The sequence below is a fragment of the Sorex fumeus genome, unplaced genomic scaffold (assembly GCF_029834395.1).
Source record: "Sorex fumeus unplaced genomic scaffold, SorFum_2.1 ptg000024l, whole genome shotgun sequence".
Lineage (NCBI taxonomy): Eukaryota > Metazoa > Chordata > Mammalia > Eulipotyphla > Soricidae > Sorex > Sorex fumeus.
In genome coordinates, this window is record NW_026606081.1 from 21746390 (window position 1) to 21758960 (window position 12571).

The following is a 12571-nucleotide window of genomic DNA, read 5'->3' on the forward strand; positions in this document are numbered from 1 at the left end:
GCCCTGACTGGGATCCCGCAGGCCCACAGGCGGGGTGGGGCGGGGCCTTGGGCAGGGAGCATCTCTGGGCGACAGGGCCACGAGGTCTGAGCTCAGCGGGCAGAGAGCAGTGCTCAGGGCTGCTAGGCTACTGCATGGGTCTGCCCTGCCTGCAGGCTGTCCACCCGGACCCAGGGCAGGAAATGCTCTCGTTGACCACGTCACGTGTGGGGGGTGACCGATCACTGTGGCTGCCCAGATAGCCGCTGCCCTGCCGGCCGGTTCCTGTCTCCCCACGGAGCCTCCTGCGGTCACTGCTGGCCATGCCGACCTCAATAAGACACAGGACCATGGGGTCATCTCTGTGGAGACCGGCCGGGCAGGCCTTGCTGCACCAGCAAGCCGTCAGCGTCCAGGGGATTTTTCATATTCAAGTGGAAGTCGCGACTGAGAGAGCCAGCGCTGAGAGCACGTCGGGTGGTGCTGGGTCTCGCCTGTCCCCGTGGCCTCCTCCTTGCTCAGTCCATCCACCTCTCAGAGACAAACGGCATCCAGGGGCCTGTTCTTGGGCAAGGGATGAGGCTGCAGCGGTGGTCTGGTCTCATGGGGTGGGCCCAAGCCAGTGCTCACGGCTATTCCTGGGTCTGTGTTCAGGGCGACCCCCAGCAGCACTCGGGGATGCCGGAGATCACACTCAGGTCAGCCACCCAGGTCTGGAGTTGGGGTACCATGGACGAGCACCCCAAAGAGGGGTGGGAAGCACGCTAGCTAGAGCATGTGGCCCCCGCGGTCACTCGGCGCGGGTGTGGAATGTGCTGGCACCAGGTCAAGCACGCACGCCGTCCCTGCCACAGTGGCAACAAAGAAGGGCGCACTGGGCCCTGGTTAATCTGGCACCAAAACAAACAAACAAAACGGGCCCACAGGAACCAAGATAAATGCAAGAAAAGTCTGGCGAGCAGCCCTAGACGTGAGTGCAGGACACCCCAGGCTGCACTCACTTGGCCACGATTCTGGCCCTGGCTCCAATAAAATGTTATTGATGGAAAGAATAAACGAAATGGCCACCGGTCAGTAAGCCTCAGCTTGTCCGTTTGGTTTTTAAGACGTGCTTGAAAGCCCCATGTGTCTCCATGTGAGATATTTGCATCGGCTCAGGCCTGAGTCGGTCCTGTGGCCCTTGCCCAGCCCTGCGCCCGGAGCCTTAATCCCCTGCTCTGCCCAGGGCTCGGCCGCGGGAATGGGTGCTTCCTCCCTGTCTCTCGTGGTCTTGGCTTTTCCAGTGCCGGGAGCTCTGGACCCCTTTGTCCCGTGACGAGGTATCTCAGGGCAAGCTTAGGTGTGACCGGAGCAGGCTGTCTCGTGCTGACTGAGTCTCACAGGACGGCCTTCGGGAAGGGCCCAGAGAAGCGCCAGGCAGTGGGCTCTGCCCTCTCCCCAGCGGTGGGTCATCACCTCTGCCGGATGTTGTGGTCACTCGGCCAGCTGCCAAGACAGGGAGTCCGCCCTGCGCCTGACGGGATCCATCGGATGGAGCCAGGCCCGGGCTGCAGGGGTCGGGGCCTTCTGGTCTTGGGGCCACAGCCAGGGTGTGTCTCATCCACTGGGTCAGAGCCTGAGCCTGGGGACAGGACAGTTCTGCTGGCAGATGGACCCAAGGGGCTGCCACCTGGCTTGCCAGTCTCCAAAGGCACATGCAGGCATGTGCACACACACACACACATACACACACACAGTCGCACACACACACACACACACACACAGAGTCGCACACACCCACATACACACAGACTCTGAGACACATACATCCACACAGTCATGTCCAGACCCAGACACACAGGGAGACACAGAGACATACACACACCCATGCACACACAGATACAGACACACAGGGACACATACCCACCCATACATACACGGAGACACACACCCGCACACAGAGGGAGACCCCAGACAGACACACAAACACACAGACACCCCCTCCCCCGCCCCCATGCACGTGGGAAGACACACACCGCACGCAGAGCCCAGGGACGGGGCCGCAGGACGGGCTCCGGGAGCGGGTGCAGCGTGTCTTGCCCCGGAGGCAGCGCGGGGCTCAGTCTCATTCTCTCTCGCCCCCTGCTTCCCCGGGGGTCCACACTGGTCTCTGCTCCCACACTTCCCAGGCTCCGGGGCCCTTGCCACGGCCAGTGTCCCCCGGGAGCGGACGACCTGAGGTCAAGCTGGGCCTCTTGACGTCCAGGGGTAAAGCCCACAGGTCCCCGTGGGGATAGCCTGGGCGTGGGGACTTGCGTCCTCTCAAACTGTCCCCTCTGAGCACGGTCTGGGGGCAGCTTTGCTCCCGCCCTGGTGGCCGTGGTCTTTTCCCCCTGGAGGCGGGCACTGGGCCACACCTGGCAGTGCCGGGGGTTTAACTGAGTCAGTCCCAGGCAGGGCAGAGGCTGTAGGCATGGTGCTGTCTCTGTGGCCCCAAGGACTGGGGCTCCCACGAGGCGGCGACCAGGGTGCATTCAGGAACTGTCTGGGGGCTGGGGGGTTAGTCCACTAAGCAGCACACTTGCCTGCACGTGCTTTACCTGGTCCCCAAAACCACGCATGGCTCCCTGAGCCCCACCAGGGGTGGCCCCAAACCAAAGCATAACCACAGAGATTCTTCCCTTCCTTTTCTCCCTCTCTCAGGGTGACTCAGATTCCTGACGACGGGCTGAGATTTCTTCCCCGTTTCTCACCTAAACTCCCCAGGAACGCGCCATGTCATTTGCCCGGGAGCCAGGTCAGCAATCCCCGTGTCCGGGACCTGAAGTCCCCCGTCTCTCGGAGGGTGTTTTGGGATGTAGAGTTGGAACAGAGCTGAGGACGCGCTGGTATTCACCACTGTGCTCCGGCTGCCAAGTACATGCGGTGCAATGAGCCTGATAAACATCTCGGGCGCACACCCGCCCTGGACGGCCCGGCTGGCCACTGTGTTCTGGAAAGAACAAGGCGCCCCTCCACGTGCAGACACCGCTCCCGGCCCCGGCTTGGCTGGAGCGTTAAGCACCAGCTGTTCCCCAGGAGAGAACAAGCCCAGAGCTGCCAGGCGAACACCCCGTGCTGTCCTGCTGTGCTGGTCACCTTCGTTCCTCTCCTGAGCCCTTCCCTCCCCTGATGGCCCCCGAGTCTGGCTGTGCTGCTCCCCAGGCAGTGCTCGCACACGTCCCAGCCCTGGGGCTCACAGGCCATGGTTGCGGGGCTCGAGGCTGTGCGCAGCTGCCATCCTCGGGTGAAGGCTGCGTGCTGGGGTATCAGGCTTCCGATTGGCTCTTGTCCTGCCTGGAGAGTCTCTGCCCCAGGTCAGAGTCTCCTCGGGGGCCGCCCGACCCCCGGACTTGGCACACAGGCTGGCGGGCCATGTCCACCTTCACCCTGTTAGCTTGGGGCGCTGAGTACGTGTTGAGTAAACAAACAGAACGTTCTTCAACAGATGCTCTTGCCTTGCCCCCTTGCCCGCCGTCCGCGTGCCTGCGTGCCCTCCACCCGCCCCCCTGCAGTCTCCGCCAAGCCCCTCATGCAGCCCCTCTGTCCCCTCCAGCTGCTCACCCTGGCTGTAGCAGCCGCACCCTTGCACGCCTCATTCCGGGGCTTCCCATTTCTGAGCGCCCCTCAGAGCCGGCCGGGGCCCAGAGCTCACCCTGACCTGCCCAGGGCACAGGACAGCCCTGCCTCATCCCCCGACAGGCCAGTCTCACGCTCTCGGTAACCGAGGGTGTCCCTCTCAACCTGTACGGGCGCCCTCAGTCCCTGCCTGTCCCCCGCCCACCCCCAGGGCCACCCCTAGAGGCCCTCGTGGTGGTGCTCGGGCCCAGGCTGCTTGTACGTCTGTCTGTCCAGTGCAGGGCTGTGCTTGGCCCACACTCGTAGGATGGGGCCTCTTGGGGGAGTGGACGGGGATCCGGCATCTCCGATCTGTCCAGATCGAGATTCTTCCCCCTACCCCGCTCCCCATGCCCCGGAGCCCAGTGCCGGAAAACATTCTTCTGTGGCAACGCAGGTTTGTTTCCCTGAAGGGGAAGAAGTCCAGCGGCCGGCCGGTCTTTGCTGCCCCGGAGGCACGTTCACGCCACGGGTGCTCTGTGGGACACGAGGCGACCTTGTCCTGTGTAGAAAAGGCATCAGTCAAAGTCCACGCGGCACCCCCGGCCAGGACTCGCCTCTGCCCGTATCACGGCTTTGCCAGGGCAACCCCCACTCTGTCCTAAGGCAGGCTCTGATTAGAGTGACGCCTGCTCGTCCCAAGGCAGGACACCTGCTTCTCCTTCTGGGACCCCCCGACTTGCTCTGTGGCAGCCAGCAGGAGCTCACAGGCTGCATCTTCCTTGAGGCAGAGCCTGGCTGGGGCCTCACGTCCCCTCACAGGACGGATAGGGGTGGGTGGCGGTCACAGGGCGCAGGCCCCAGCGGGGAGCTTGAAGGCCAAGCATGCTTCCCTGTGCTGGAGGCCTGGCCAACCCCAGTCCTGATTAACTTTGAAGCAGGGCCATCCGGACCCAGGGAGCGAGATGCTGGTCTGGACACGGCGGAGCAGAACTCGTTGACCCATGTTAAAGGGGCAGTGCTCGGGCAGGAAGGCCCCGGCTGCGTTGGGGCCACAACTGGTGGGCTTGGGGCTCATTCCTGCCAGAGGCCCAGGTCTCCTGCACCCAAAGAACGTGCTCAGACCATCGAGCGCTCCTCATGTAGCGAGGGCGGTGTGACTTAAAGTAGAAACAGATGTCAGTGAAGGACCAAAGGAGCCCACGGCCCCCAGGTCCCTGATCCGTGAGCCAGCGGGTCAGCCCGAGCCTCCCCGACCCCTCATGGCCACGCCGAGGCATGGTGCGACTCTGGGTCCTGTGTTTGAGGCGTGGTGTGACTCTGTGTCCTAAGTTTCACATGTACCTTCTCCAGCTCCCTCCAGCGCAGGGTCCTGGGGGCTTGTCCCCCGCCCTGTCCACACCCATCCATGTGACTTCGGGCTGCAGGATCGGGGTCATCCCTGGAGCACTGGCTGGTCTCTTGGGAGAGGCTGGCCAGACAGCTCCAGAAGTCGGGTGGGTTTCTGCTTTCACCCGGGTTCTCACCACAAAGACACAGCTGTGCGCGTTCGAGGGTCTTCACTCCCAGGGCCTGTGCACGTTCGAGGGTCCTTACTCCCAGGGCCTGTTGCCAGACGGCAGGAATCTCTGTGCTGTCATTTAGTAACTGGTGTTTTTTCTTACCAGTTCTCAGTACTGTTTTGGTCTGAGCAATGTGCTGGGAGCCTTGTAAACATTTTCTGGGGCTGCAGAGATAGTACAGGGTGTTAAGCTCTTACCTGGCTCATGGCCAATCCTGGTTTGGTCCCCTGAACATTGGCAGGGATAACCTGAGCACAGAACTAAGAGTCAGCCCTGAGCATGCTGGGTGTGGTCTCCAAACCCCCACAATAAATGAAATGAAATAGAGTTAAAGTTTAAACATTTTCCTGTTGGCTGACTAATTCTTTTTATTTTTTTATTTTTTTGCTTTTTGGGTCGCACTTGGTGATGCACAGGGGTTACTCCTGGTTCTGCACTCAGGAATCACCCCTGGTAGTGCTCAGGGGACCACATGGAATGCTGGGAATCGAACCCGGGTTGGCCGCTTGCAAGGCAAACGCCCTACCCGCTGTGCTATTGCTCCAGCCCCTTGGCTGACTAATTCTATCTTATTTTTTTTGGGGGGGTACCTGAAATTGTTGGGTATGCCCCCCTGCCAGTTTATTGTGGAATATTTTATATTTACTAAAAATCACTTTAAAAAATTTAATTTTTATAAAGTGGTTCACAATATTTGATTACATTTAATATTCGAAGCCCAAACCCACCACTCTTACACCTTCTCACCACCATATTTCAGATGTTTCCATTCCTAACCCCAAACCCTGCCCCCAAAGCAGAACTGAAATAATTTATTTTATATTGTATGCTATGAATAATCTGCTAAAAATGAAAATCACCCTTTTTAGTGTCAAGTTCTATGGGTTTCCACAAACAAACACAGTGGCTAAGTAAAACCACAGTGAAAATGCAGTTTTTTTCTCCTCTCCCGGGCTGGAGCAATAGCATAGCGGGTAGGGTGCTTGCCTTGCACACAACCGACCCGGGTTTGATTCCTGGGCCCCTCTTGGAGAGCCGGGCAAGCAACCGAGAGTATCTCGCCCGCACGGCAAAGCCTCGCAAGCTCCCTGTGGCGTATTCGATATGCCAAACACAGTCACAACAAGTCTAACAATGAAGACATTACTGGGCCCGCTCGAGCAAATCGATGAACAATGGGAGGACAGTGCTACAGTGCTATCCTCTCCCAAACATACTCACTCCTCCTTGGAGGGGGCCCTCGCCGACCTCCAGCTCCTGGACGCCAAGTGTCGCCTTGTCCCAGGGTCAGAGCAGAGGAGACAGTGCCTGTGATTCCAGTGACCCAGACAGAAGGGTCCATGTGGCCCTAGGCAGAGGGGTTCACGTGGCCCTAGACAAAGCCGTACACATTGCACCCTCCCAGGGCACGGCTGGGCCCCGGGGAATCCTGGCTTTGTGCCTCCTGCAGGAGACAGGAGGCTGGTGTCCTGTCTCAGGGGCGAGCAGGGCTGTTGCTGCAAGCACATACCTGTGTGTGAGTCGACAGGGAGCTGGGCTGCCCCCCCCAGGGGGACCGAGAGGAGCTCGCCAGCCCTGTCTTCAGCAGCCTGTGGCATTGCCCACTGGCTTTTCTTTAGGACTTTTTCTTTATCCTGTGTAATAAATGTCATTCTGATTTTTAACTTGCATTGAAAAAAAAATGAAATCAATGTTCTAAAGAATGAAAAATGTCTGTGAATACAAACGTCTTGTCATTTTTATTTTTATTGTTCTGCTGTGTGGAAAACTCTCTTCCAGTGAGAAAGCAAAAGAAAACTCAACCTTATTTTTCTATTTTTAAAAAATCACTTTACTCTAGGGTCGTGAGTAATAGTCCAGCGACGAAGGCATTTGCCTTGCACTCGGCTGACCCAGCTTCGATCCCAGACACCGCGAACGGTCCTCCAAGCCTGCCTGAGTGGCTCCTGAGTGCAAAGTCAAGAGTAACCCCTGAGCACCACCGGCTATGGGGCCCCCACGTCTGGCCACAACATTTTTTTTTCTTTTTGGGCCACACCCGGCAATGCACAGGGGTTACTCCTGGCTCTGCACTCAGGAATTACTCCTGGCGGTGCTCAGGGGACCATATGGGATGTTGGGAATTGAACCGGGTCGGCCGTATGCAAGGCAATACAAAAAATTTTGCCACAAAAAATTTTGCTTTGATCTAAACCATCCACATTTAAAATCCATGAGACCACATATTTAGGTGGTCAGTTGTATTATGATGTTAAGTATCTTCAGTCACTTAGAATAAAGACAAAGTGGGATTGTGCTGTGACCTTTATTGATGTGTTCACCCCTTTCCTTGCGAAGGCTCCCTAGCAAGATAATCACCAGTTCCTCAGCAGGTCTATCTCCGTCTATCTTCCCAGCATCTATAGAACTCACCTTAAGTGCTTGCTGCGGGACTAGGACAGTCCTGGGTTCCGGGAATGCAGTGTGACTGAGGAGGAAGCCCCCCACCCCACCCCCCACCCCCGCCCTGAGCCGCGCAGTGAGCAGAAGGTCATAATCGAAGCAGCTGATCAATGCACAGTGTTTCCGTGACACAGGCTGAGCAGACAGGAAAACGCGGGTCAAGAGCCAGGGCAAGAGAAGGTTCCTGTTGGGGGTTGGGGGGTCAGTCTGACTACCCTCTCTGAGGGGGTGAGTGCAGGCCTGACAGAATCTGGGTTGGAGAGCAGGGGGACGTTCCCAGCAGAGCCCCCCACAGGGCAGCTGCGGGTAGGAAGGAGCTGCCTGCCCGGCAGAGAGGCCTTCCCGGGTGCAGCCGAGAGACGGAGATGGTGGGGGTACGTGGGGGCGCAGGAGAAGGTCACTAACCTCCCCTGGCCCTTGGAGAGCGTTTTCACTCTGCATGGCATGAGCGGCTCCTGGGCGTCCTTGTGCAGAAGCTGGTCTGCTCTGGCCGAGAGATTGACGTCTCTGAGAGAGCTCGTCTCTCTGCAGCATGTGACCGGGTCACGGCTGAACAGCCATGGAAGGAGGGTGGCGGGAGGGACACCCGCAGATCAGCTCCAGCTACTGGGTGAATAACAGCTCAACGTAGCACTGTAGCACTGTCCTCCCATTGTTCATTGATTTGCTTGAGCGGGCACCAATAACATCTCCCAACAAATTGTGAGACTTGTTGTTACTGTTTTTGGCATATTGAATACGTCACAGGGAGCTTGCCAGGCTCTGCCATGCAGGCGAGATACTCTTGGTGGCTTGCCGGGCTCAAAGAATCCATTGAAAGTAAAATGGGGCTGGGGTCTAGGAAGCAATCGTGCACCGGCAATGCCAAAGGCACTGACCAGGCTGCCCTGTCACTGCTGAGACCCATGTTCCTTTCTACTCCTGAACATTTTAATTCTCTCCTTTTCACAGCTGTTTGGGGCCAGCAGTGCTGGGAGAACCACAGCCAGGTTTGCGTGGAAAGATTGTTGGTTCCAGGGACAGAGCCTGGGCCTCACGCATGCTAGATGCATGGTCCAGGGGCCTGGACATCACATGAACTCGGTGCATGCACCAGGAGCTGGGCATGACGTGTGCTAGGTGCATGGTCCAGGGGCCTGGGCGTCACATGTGTTGGGTGCATGGTCCAGGAGCCTGGGCATCACACGAGCTGGGTGCGTGAACCAGGAGCTGGGCCTCACGTGTGCTGATACATGCTCCAGACCTTTGGGCCACCACCCAGGCCTCTTTTTAAAGGCTCTCTATAATTCTGGGCTCTCGTTCCTGGATTCTGCCCAGAGTATGTCCCTTCTCGTATCCAAGCCTGCTTGAACCCTCCAAGTTCTTGCAACTTCTGTATAGGGGAGCTGGACGAGCCCCTCTGTGCTCCTGAATCCTGGGCCAGTCTGGGCTCTGCTGGGCTCCGCTGAGGGGTGGCCGCTGAGCGCAGGCCCAGAGGGCGGCAGGCACCCATGCACACACACTCTGATTGTGACTCACACACTGGTTGTGTCTCTCACACACTGAGAGCAGCATCCGCACATCGGTTGTGCTGTGGTGTGGCCACACTGTGGAGTAGTGGTGCAGAGGATCAGCCTCAGTGCCAGGGGCTGTTCTCTGGGTGGGCCTCATGCTGGTGAGACAGGGTCCCCGCCCTGGAGCCTCGTCCTGGCCCAGAAGGGCCCTCGTCCAGCCCACAGTACTCTGTTCCACCCCAACTCCCAGCTGAAGGGATTCCCGCTGGCCCAGGGACAGGGTCACGAGACAGCAAGGGTCAGTGAGGGCAAGGGCTCGGGCCCGGGACCAGCAAAGACCACAGTTCAGGGCTCAATTGAGTGACTGGGCCAAGTCACCTTTGTGTGTTTGGAAAATCAATTACGCGATTTAAAGATATTCAGAGTGTGACCCCTGAGCACAGAGCCAGGGTAAGCCTTGAGCACTGGTAGGTGTGGCCCCCAAATAAAAGAAACAAAAAGAAGCATTCACATTAAAAACCTAAGACTTGGGGCTGGAGCAATAGCACAGCGGGTAGGGCGTTTGCCTTGCATGCGGCCAACCCGGGTTCGATTCCCAGCATCCCATATGGTCCCTTGAGCACCACCAGGAGTAACTCCTGAGTGCAGAGCCAGGAGGAACCCCTGTGCATCGCCAGGTGTGACCCAAAGAGCAAAAAAAAAAAAAAAAAAAACCAAAAGAAACCCCAAGACTTAGCCTGGGTGTGGGGGGGCGTGACTGCTATTGGGGTACTTGGGGTTCCCCACAGCTCTTGCTCAGAGATCAGGCCCAGCGAGTGTCAGGGGCACGGGTGGTGCTGAGGGTCAAACCCGGCCAGCTGTGCAGGGCAGTGCCCATCCCTGAGCATCTCAGCGCACGGCTTGGTGTTGCCCCTCCCGGTGTAGTTCAGGCAGGACGGTGAACTGTGGCGGCCTGTGCAGCAGCTGCTGGCGCCATTTCCCCCCCGGCCCCCAGGCTTCCCGTCACCTCAGTCTGGCTCTCCCCCGCCCCAGCCCTCTGCTTGGGAACTGCTCCCACAGTGAGTGGGCCTTCCGGGCCAGGATGAGGCTCCAGGGAGGGGACCCTCTCTCGCCAGCGTGAAGCCCACCCAGAGAACAGCCCCTGGCACTGAGGCTGATGCTCTGTGCCACTACTCCACAGCGTGGCCACACCACAGCACAACCGAAGTGCAGATGCCGCTCCCAGTGTGTGAGAGACACAACCAGTGTGTGAGTCACAATTAGAGTGTGTGAGAGAGCCACAACCAAGTGTGTGAGACATAACCAGAGTGTGTGTGTGAGCTACAACCAAGTGTGTGAATCACTACCAGAGTGCGTGTGAGTCACAACCAGACTGCGTATAAGAGCCACAACCAGACTGTGAGAGCCACAACCAGTGTGTGTGTGAGTCACAAACAGAATGTGTGTGAGAGCCACAACCACTGTGAGTCACAATCAAGTGTGTGTGAGAGCCACAACCAATGTGTGAGCATCACAACCAAGTGTGTGAGTCACAACCAGTGTGTGTATGAGAGACACAACCACTGTGAGTCACAGCCAAGTTTGTGAGAGCCACAACCAAGTGTACAACCCCTGGGCCTTGCCACAATATCCAAGGGGAGGGCAGGGGCTGAGCCAAGGCCAAGCTGAAGCGCAGCCTTCACGGCAGGCTTGTGGGAACTGAGTCGTTCTAGGATGTGTCACAGATGCAGACTCACCCTTTCTGGGATGAAGCTGCTCCTTCTGAGAACAAACCACACATACCAGGTGGGTCTGAGGGAGAGGCGGGTCCCTGGAGCTGAGGCTGGCGAGGGCTGGGCTGACTGCCGGCACTGTGTCTCACCTGATGTCACTGCCGCCCAGTGCAGCCAGTCCCTCATCTACTGTTCCAAAAGAGGCTGGCAGGAACAGAACAGGCACTCAGTGCTCCTCAGTACTTGGCGTATGCGAGGCTGCATGAGGACTCAGTTCCAGGAAACGGCAGGTCCCCTGTGGCACTTGTTCCGTGAAGTGTTGCTAAAAGGTCTCCTCTCAGGTCTTCCAGAGAACAAGCCGACCGGTGGGAGGCGAGGACAAGCTGTAACTCTGAGAGCCTCTCCAGGGTCCTGTGTGGTTTGCAGGCTGAGTGGCAGCACACACCGGCACCAAGGGCCGCCCTGGCAGTCTCCACACAAATCAACTCCCTCACAGCCAGGCTGACTCTCAGAGCCCCACTCCCTCACAGGCTGGCTGCCTCGCAGGTTGGCTACTTCATGGGCTGGCTCCCTCACAGGCTGGCTACCTCACAGGCTGGCTGCCTAACAGGTTGGCTACCCTCAGAGTCTTCTCAACTCCCTCAGAGCCAGACCTGACTCCATCACAGCCAAACTCGACTCCCTCAAAGTCTGGCTCCCTCACAGACTGGCTACCTCAGAGTCTCACTCGGGTCCCTCAGAGATAGACTCGACTCCCTCAGAGTCTGACTCGATCACCTCACAAGACTTGTGTGCTGTTCTTTCTTCTTCAACAGAGAGAAGAAAAACGGATTTACTCAGAGATTAAATGTCAAGATTGCCAGCTAACCTCTAACTTTGGGCTACAATTCTTTTTTTTTTTGCCATGCTGGAACTGGAAGCCAGGATCTCACACAACATGAAAGGCCATAAATTTGTATCTATTCAGTATTTGTCCCTCTGGAATAGCATTCCTGCAGAAAACCTGCTAGAGCAAGGTGTTCAAGCTCCCTTCCACAGAGTGATGGTGGCCTGCAGACGTGAAAGGCTTGCGAACATCTGAGGGAGAGCCAAGGCTCTGTGCGAGTCCCCTGTTCCAGCCAAGGAACAGCAAGGAGCCCACGGGAAGAGGCGTGTGTGTGTGTGTGTGTGTGTGTGTGTGTGTGTGTGTGTGTGTGCGCGCACACAGGGACTCTAAAGGGTCATGGCATGGGACTGGAGCAATAGCACAGCGGGTAGGGCGTTTGCCTTGCAAGTGGCCGACTTGAGTTCGATTCCCAGCATCCCATATGGTCCCCTGAGCGCCTCCAGGAGTAATTCCTGAGTGCAGAGCCAGAAATAACCCCTGTGCATTGCTGGGTGTGACCCCAAAAGCAAAAATAAATAAATAAATAAATAAATAAAAATAAAGGGTCATGGCAGCCACTCGAAGGTGCTGTGTGCTGTTGAGAGTTTCAGCAGTGGATGACACTATCCAACTCACGTTTCAAAGCATGGTTTGGCCCAGAGTTTGGAGCAGATACAAGGGAACAGGCAGAACTCTGAGGCGGGGAGGTGGGAAGGAAGGGTGGCTTCCAGCTATACTTTGGAGGTCAGATCTACTGGATTTCCTCCTGGATTCCAGGGGAACTTTGAAGAGAGGCATGAGTCCCCGAGGCCCAGGGGGAGGAAAGGAACCAAGTCAGGGATGAAGCAATAGGACAACAAGGAGGGCAGGGAAGGCATTTGCCTTGCATGCTGCTCACCCAGGTTCAACCCCTGACATCCCATATGGTCCCGTGAGCACCGC